Here is an 8,217-nt window from a genome sequence, read left to right on the forward strand (position 1 = left end):
TAAGTCTAGGCTATTAACTCCTCTTTCTATTTAAACGTGATGGTTGCATCTATCAATATCACAACTGTGGGTGTACGCTTTATATATAGACAAAATTTAGTTACAAAATTAGTTGTAACCTAAAATTACAACCTTACTTAATAAAATAAAAATTACTACATATTTTGAAAATCTAATCGTTGAATTTTATGTTCTTCAAGCTAATGCACATGTCAAATTTTACAATCGGATATTATTTACGATATGATCTATAAGTTTATATTTTATGCATAATTTTAAACTACTAAAACTTATAATTTAAATAATTTATTGATGACAGAGTTTTTTATCTTTAATTTTCTAAAAATTTTGCAAGTATGAAGGATATAAAAAAAAATATAATCCAATAATGAATTTATCAAAATTTACTTTCAATATTTTAATATTAAGTAAAATTATAATTTTAAGCTACAACCATTTTTGAAACTTAACTTTGTCCTTTATTTAAAACAATCTACATTTTCAGCCTCTACAGATTTTAGCGGTGAGACCTCCCTCAACTTTGTCTAGGCCATCAATTACCCTTTCGGTAGAGACTTTTGTGGTTGCATCAATAACTGAGGTAGGTGAATCTCTTATTTAAGACCAGCCACATTTCCAGCCTGCACAGATTATATATTGTACAATAGGTGGAACCTCTATCCTTCAACTTTGTCTGGGTCATCAACTGCTTCTTCCTCAACTTTGTCTAGGCCATCAATTACCCTTTCAGTAGAGACTTTTGTTGTTGCATCAATAACTGAGGTAGGTGAATCTCTTATTTAAGACCAGTCACATTTCCAGCATGCACAGATTATTGTACAATAGGTGCAGTGGCGACTCTAGGAATTTTTTTCAGGGTATTCTTTAATGAAGCATAATTTTTTCAGTAGTGGTTACAGGAATTTTTCCTAAATGTATTATTGTTTAGTTGTTTCATTAATTTTTTTGTCTTTTATAAACTATAATTTGTTATATTATCATTTCATTAATTATAAAATTATTAATTGTTTTTTTTTTATAGCAAAATGATTAATTGTTGTTTAGCCTAACATAATTTAATTTATTTGTCTAATATAATGTATTGGTTAATTAAATTATTAATTATTGTTTATTAGTTGCTTTCCCCAATTAGTTATTGGTTAATTAATATTCCAAACAAACAAAATTAATTAGTTCAACTAATTACTGTGGTTGTTTGATACTTGGAATATCACACTTTTACTTAACAAAAAAAAAAAAAAAAAGTCAATAAATTGTACAGCACAAAAATATATAGGCAGTATAGCTTAAGTCCAAGTCTAAAAAAGAGTGATTTATTACATATTTTATGATCATTAGTTGAACTAATCAACTAACACATAGCACACAGCTATATTTGTTAATTATTAGTTGCACACTTGCACAAGCACTATCACACAGCACATTTGCACTACCCCTGCCCCATGACCCATCAACCCCCTAATTCAATAGACAAGCCCCAATGCCCCATGGCCCCAATCACAAGAGTAAACAGTGACAGAGTCAAAAATTTATTTTAGGAGGAAAAAAGTAAACACAATAAAATTCTTAAGTATTAACAAAAATAATGATTGAAAACATTCTTTATTTGACAAATTAATTAATGGGTCATTCTACTGTACCCCCTTCATTTTTTGGGGGGTACGGTACCCACTTAAATCTAAACCCTTAATTCAATTGTGTTTTGATCTTGACCATTAATTTATTTTAAGTGGATACTAGTAACCGGTAAAACAGGTAAAATATATAAACAAAAAATCACAAACAAAAAAACAAATCAGAGACTCTTCTCCTCCGCTTCTCTCCTCTCTGCTCTTCTTCTCTTGCTTATTTCATCTCACTTCTTCTCATCTAAACCAACCACAAGAAACCCAGTGGCTACTAAACAAAACCCTTTGGAAGACCCACGAAAGGAGAAACAGAGTTATTCAATTCCCTCCTTGGCCAAACCAACCACAAGGTCCACAAGAACCCTGACGGCTAACCCACCAAAGAAGCTGGGTTCTTCAATTTCAGCCGTTTAACTATCAACGCATGAGATATATGTAAGTTGTCTTAATTTTTATTCACCGTTACTAATCCAAGTTGTGCTTCTTGATTGATTAAGGGTTTTTTTTTTTTTTTTTAAGGAGATTTGGGTGTTGTTTGCTAACTTTGTTTAGAAAGTTGATTTGGAATTTCCTCCTATTTGGTACTAACTGACACTTAGTCACCAAACTAATTTGATTACTTACATGTAGTTTATGTTTCACTCTAAGATGTCTCTCTCAACTCTTCACATTCTCTTAAACCTCTGTATCTCCCTTTTCCTTTAGTACTAAATCTAATTTCACAAAATATCAATGGGGTTTTATGGGTTTGTCTATGGATTTCTGTATTTCTATGAGTTATTGTTTGTGGCTTTGTCTCCATTTTGTTTTGTTTTGTTTTTATGTTTGTATTTGGGTTGTGTGGGTTTAGTTTGGGTTTGTCTATTTGGGTCCGTATTTATTGGTAAAGCTGGGACTTGGGAATGGCAATGTTGTTGATTTTTTTTTGGGAGTTATATATGAGATTTAGAGAATTGGGTTGGTTTATTTGTGTTAAGGAATTGTTGGATTTTTTTGTGTATAGAGTTCAATGTTGGATTAATTGAAAATGCAAATTAAGTGTTTGATGAAATGACTTTGTGAGCTATGTGTGATTTATTGACTGAGATGACTTTGATATCTTTCTCCATTTACAATAGTTACTGGGTTCTCAGAAGTATTTTGTTTGTCTAAGCTAGGTGGCTGCTTGTGTTTTGTCTGAGTTGTGAATGATTATTCTATTTCGATCATGTATTTTCTTTACAGGAAAATTTTACTTCTGTCAATTGAGTTTTTATTTTAGATTTTTTCTCCAAACCAAAATTAGGTTGAATATATATATTTTCTGCAAATGTTTGTGACTTGTGAATGAATGAAAGTTAATTTTTAGTACTATATGTATTGGCTATATCTTGTTAATAGCGGTAGATTTTCTTCTCTAGAAACAATCCTTAGCTAGACTCTAGGCAACTCAAATTTCTCCGACGCATGGCTTACCTTAATATTGGTATGGATTCCTCATTGTCTATTGTTTCCTCTGCACTCTCACTTTTCTCTGGCCACTTCATTGTGCAAACTCTAAGTGTGACCTTCTTGGTCTACGTGTTTATCATAACCATATGCCTTATCTCACTTGCCATCCTAGAGGTGAAATGGACTGGTATTGGATTAGAAGAGTGGTGGAGGAATGAAAATTTTGGCTCATTTCTGGGACTAGTCTCACTTGGCTGTTGTGGTACAAGGCCTACTCAAAGTGATTGCAGGGATTGATATATCTTTCACATTGAATTCTAAGTTAGCAGGAGAGGACGTTGAGGACATTTATGCAGACTTGTACCTCGTGAAGTGATTGCAGGATTAACATACTCTATCTATTGCATGTAATGTATTGATTTCTATAATTTTTAAAATTCATAGGGTATTATTGCTTAGACTTTTTACCCTTCCTTTCCCATGATATTCATTTCCTAGTGAAAACTTTGCTTGAATGTGGATTATCTTACAAGTGAGAAACCAACTGAAAATAGCATTACTCATTTTGTTTTAACATTTCATTATTCAGTCAAGTTTCATAATCTAGAATCTTTTAAATATTTTTCAAAACTTGAGCGAATTGCATTGTAGCCTTCTATATTCAATTAGTGTAGCTTAATGGTTTAATGATGCTATTTGGTATATTTAACAGTTTTTAAACTGTTAGGATTAGCACCTTGCTATCTAGTTGCTAAAACTGAAGAAATCCAGTCTCTCCAAGTAACTTCAATGAAAAAACTATTGTGCACACACTTATATATGAACTTGTCTTTTGATGTGCTTACCATTGTCTTTTGATGTGCTTACCATGTTGTGGGTATAGATTGTTAGCTATTAAATATAAGTTTATCACTAATACAATCATCACATAATGTCCTGCTTTTTATTTTATTTTTTCCCCTTTCATTTGTTTTATTGTCCAATTTATTTTATTTAAGTTAACTCATTGCTTCTTCTTTTTCTCCTTAGAAAAATACAAAAGGATGTGATATAAAAACAAAGTTATTGACAATTGAAGGACATTGAGATCTTGTGTGGGAGGGATAGAGCTACTGGTATTGGTGCAAAATATATGGATGATGCAGTTGAAGTTATGAATGAGGAAGGAGAAAAGTGATGAATTCTTATATTGCACAATAACATGTCAACATTTGTTATCAATAAGTTATGCAATTGAGCCTTGCCAAAGAAAAAAGAGTAGAAAAGATCCACTTCAAAATAGTTTTTTAGTTTGAGATTTTGAATGTTGTTAAAAAAAATCCATGTATTTTGGGTACTCTTTCTCTCTAAAATATTTTAGTTGGCAAGAGTTTGCAAGATATTTTTTTAGTTGGCTATGATGGAAGATATTTAGTCATTATCTTGTCAATTGGTGCATCAGTGGCCTCTTTGTTTTAAATTTTGTGTAAAAAACACATATTTTGGATACTTTATCGTGTCTCTTGATATATAACTTTTTAGCAGTTAAGAACTTTAAAACAATTTTTTAGTTTGAGTTTTAAATGTTGTAAAAAAACTCGTGCATTTGGGTTCTCTCTTTATGTTGATATTGAACATTTTAGTTGTCAATAGTTGAGCAAAAAAATAAAAATAAAAAATTAGTTGGCTAAGATGACAGATTTTTAGTCATCATCTTGGCAATTGGATTATCAATGGCTTCTTTATTACCTCATGTATTTATTAAAAAAATATGACTAAAATTAAAATGTAGAAAGTTAAAAAAAATAATAATTGGAAAAATTATTTTATTGTCTTAAAAATCAAAATCAAAACAAAATCCAATAAGATTTTACAGTTCAATAAACAGTCCGGGTCTAAAAACCATGATGTGGGCTGGCTGGCTGGAACGCGGGTTAATGGTTTACAATTTCAGAGGGGGGGCACAAGCTTTTTGTAAGGGGGGCCCAAGTTTTTTTTTTTTTTTTTGAAAATTAACCTACTTTAAAAAAAATATATTTGGACCAGGGGGGCCTGGCCCCCACCTGTGTTTGTCCCTAGCCCTGCGAGACCAAAAGAAAAACAAAAACAAAACAAGATTAATAACAATTCGGCAATACAAAAGCCAAACAACAAAAAACCTAGATGGAAAACTAAAGAATAAGGATGAGACATACTAAGATTTTAGTGTCGAGAAATGGTGGAGACTTCAAACAAAAGGGTAGAGAAAGAGTAGAAAATTGGTGTTGTTATCACCGACATTGAAGGAAAAAAGATTTGGGATGAACTAGGGTTTTTCTTGGGCATAGGATCTTGTGGGCTTTTCAGCTTATGGACCAAAAATTAAAAATTCAAAAAAAATATAATTTTAGGCGTGAAGGATTTGAATCAGAGTTGCTCTGGAAAAAATAAACCAATTTACCACCATGCTTATCTTGAATATTGCAAAAACCTAACCGGTGTATGAAGTGCAAATAATTCAGATTCTTTGCCTTTGATTGACCACTCAAACCCACATAAGCCATATCACAAATGTATTTCTCATTAAAAAAAAAAAAAATTTAAAAAAAGTCTAAAGAAGAAGCAGCGGCAGAGCTGCAGTTTCCTCCAAAGTCTAGTTCGACTCCTCGCCCAAATTAAGAGATATTTCTTATTTCATAATCATTTTCTCACATATTCTTAAACAAATATGAGATTTTAGCCAATCTAAGCGTCTCCTCAAATCTCCTTTTATCCCAAATCCGAGATTTTACAAATTAGAGAACAATAATCTTGCACCTTCCTCGTCAGAAGCCAAGAAGTTGAAGAAAATTTGCCATGATTAGTAGAGCAGACTCAGCAGAGGTAGTGAGGGCCTTGACCGGCCAATAACCGGTTCAACCATACCGGTTTTCGGTTTTACGATTGAACTGGCTGGTTTTCAGTTATTTCAAGTTTTTAAGTGATTTTCAATTTTTAGACATAACCGGACCAGATTAGTGACCAGTTCCTGGTTAAACCGATCGGAACGTCTGGTCCGGTCCGATTTTTAAAACCATGGAGACAAGTGCTTTGTGTTACCGATAAGTCTTCAACAACAAAAATATTTCATTGCTATTAAGGCTCTCTTATACTTAGCTAGTGGAGGCTCTGCTGCCTCAAATGAGACTCACACTTATCATTGTGGTCGATATGCTAAACTCTCAATGACAAAATTATTTTGATAATTTTTTTTAAAAGGACTGGGTTGTTCGTTTTTGGTAAAATCGGTCAATTGTGCTTAATTGTTTTTAGCTTTTCTATCGGCAATTTTTGTTATTGTGGAAATTTTTTGGGATGTTTATTTTGTTTTAGATGGGTCTAAATATAATAATAATTTTATGAAACAAAACTGCACAGACACTTTAGTTGGGGTGGTTATACTCGTGTTGGACACAATCATTTGACACTTCTGCACAAGTGGATATAATGAAAATGCCTAAAAAATATAAAACCTGGTGTAGTAGCCTTGATTGATGACTATTTCATACTAGATTTGTAATTTCAATTCAAGTGTTTACTAAAAATTTTAAAATTGTCAACAATCTTTGTATTGGATTTTTGCATAACTTGCTAATTGTTTAGTCACCCTATTTCCAACCTTAGACACCACAATAAACACACAACTGTGATTAAGTTGTAGATGTTGCATAAGAACAATTAGAGAGCACATGAGGTTATACATCTTCGATTTTATAGTATATATTGATGATGTACAGAAAATCAGTAGGCTGAATGCTTCGGGCTTCAATGGGCTTGAGATTGCTTGGAAGGCCTGAAAAGAAAGAAGCACAAGATCAAAGGTGGCCGGGATGAAGTGGCCAAGAACCTTCTGATGCTTAAGTTAGTTTTCTCTCTTGAACTCAAGAATTCCAACTCTATAAGTGGTGAAAAACTTACTTTAATTTCATATGGCTGAGTCCATTTATAGTGAGCTTTGGAGTGGTTACTTGTTTTCCTCAATGTGGATGGAAGTTAGAAGGTTCAGACTTAACTTCTACAATTGCCATCAAAAGTTACGAACTTAGTGGGAAGTTAGAGCGATGAATAAGAATTTTACTTCTACTTCAAAATAGTAGAACGTGGTCCAAATCATAAGCTTTTGGATATAGATTTACTCTGAAAATTTCTAAGTGTTTAGCAATTGTCTAGGTGACTCCATGTTAGATGACCTTCTTCCACTTGGATGACCTTTCTGGTCTTGGACGACACTATAGATGAATTGGAGATAGTCTAATTTTTGGTTCACCATCATATATAAATAATAAAAATATAAACATCAGGAAAATGACTTCAATAATGTTATTTTATAGGGAGGTATGCCCCAAAATGTGATGGAAGCTACCAAGGGAGATACATAGGAAGTTAATTGGTATATTCAAATATTTGTGGAAGAAATCAAGATAATTCTAGCTGATTTTCTTTTTTCTTTTTTTTTTTGTGAACAAGAGTAATTATTGTGGTAAGGCTAATTTCATGGGATTGTTTTTTTTTCTAATTTTTTTAATTACAAAATTTTAATTAATGATTGAAAAATGTTTTCTCAATTTTTTTTTATAATTTTTTTAAAAAGTTGATAAAAATAACTTAAGTGAATAAATTTAAAACTTAAAGTATTAAAAAGAATAAATGCAAAATTAAAAATATAAAATAAATTTTGTTAAAATTTAAATAGTATGTATTACATTTCAGCCAAAGATCTTCAAAACTTAATCGAGTCAAAGAATTTGCTTTTTAGTGTTTTAAAATTTTTAAAGTTTAAATGAAAATGTTTAGAATTTAAATTCATCATATTCTATTTTCACCTTTTCTTAAAAAAAAAAAAAAAAACTTCAATCATATTTCTCACTTTACCACCCCATTTTTAAATAAAAATAAATATTAATAAATATCACATCATTCGCCACAAGCCACGTGGGGCCACATATCACCACAGGAATTGTAAACAAAGAACTATTGAAAATGGACGTGGAGAATTTAGAACAGCATCCACCAAACCTACCCAACTTCTCTCGCATTTTCTAATCATTTCTCTATTCGGCGTCTGACTTAAAACTCAAACACTTCCACACACACTAAAACCTAAACCCTAAACCCTGGTGAAGTATAGAACTTCAGATCT

At 31.7% G+C, this 8,217-nt stretch overlaps 2 long non-coding RNA genes across 2 annotated transcripts; both read left to right on the forward strand.

Annotated features, from left to right (window-relative positions):
* The first annotated feature begins 671 nt into the window (after positions 1–671).
* On the forward strand, positions 672–4,511 carry LOC136070767 (uncharacterized). Its single transcript, XR_010632012.1, has 2 exons — positions 672–783; positions 4,110–4,511. It is a non-coding gene; the product is annotated as an uncharacterized LOC136070767 (long non-coding RNA).
* Positions 1,324–3,487, forward strand: LOC136070768 (uncharacterized). Its single transcript, XR_010632013.1, has 2 exons — positions 1,324–2,084; positions 3,253–3,487. It is a non-coding gene; the product is annotated as an uncharacterized LOC136070768 (long non-coding RNA).
* Positions 4,512–8,217: the final 3,706 nt, after the last annotated feature.

Source organism: Quercus suber, unplaced genomic scaffold, assembly GCF_002906115.3.
Source record: "Quercus suber isolate HL8 unplaced genomic scaffold, Cork oak 2.0 scaffold_258, whole genome shotgun sequence".
Classification (NCBI taxonomy): Eukaryota; Viridiplantae; Streptophyta; class Magnoliopsida; order Fagales; family Fagaceae; genus Quercus; species Quercus suber.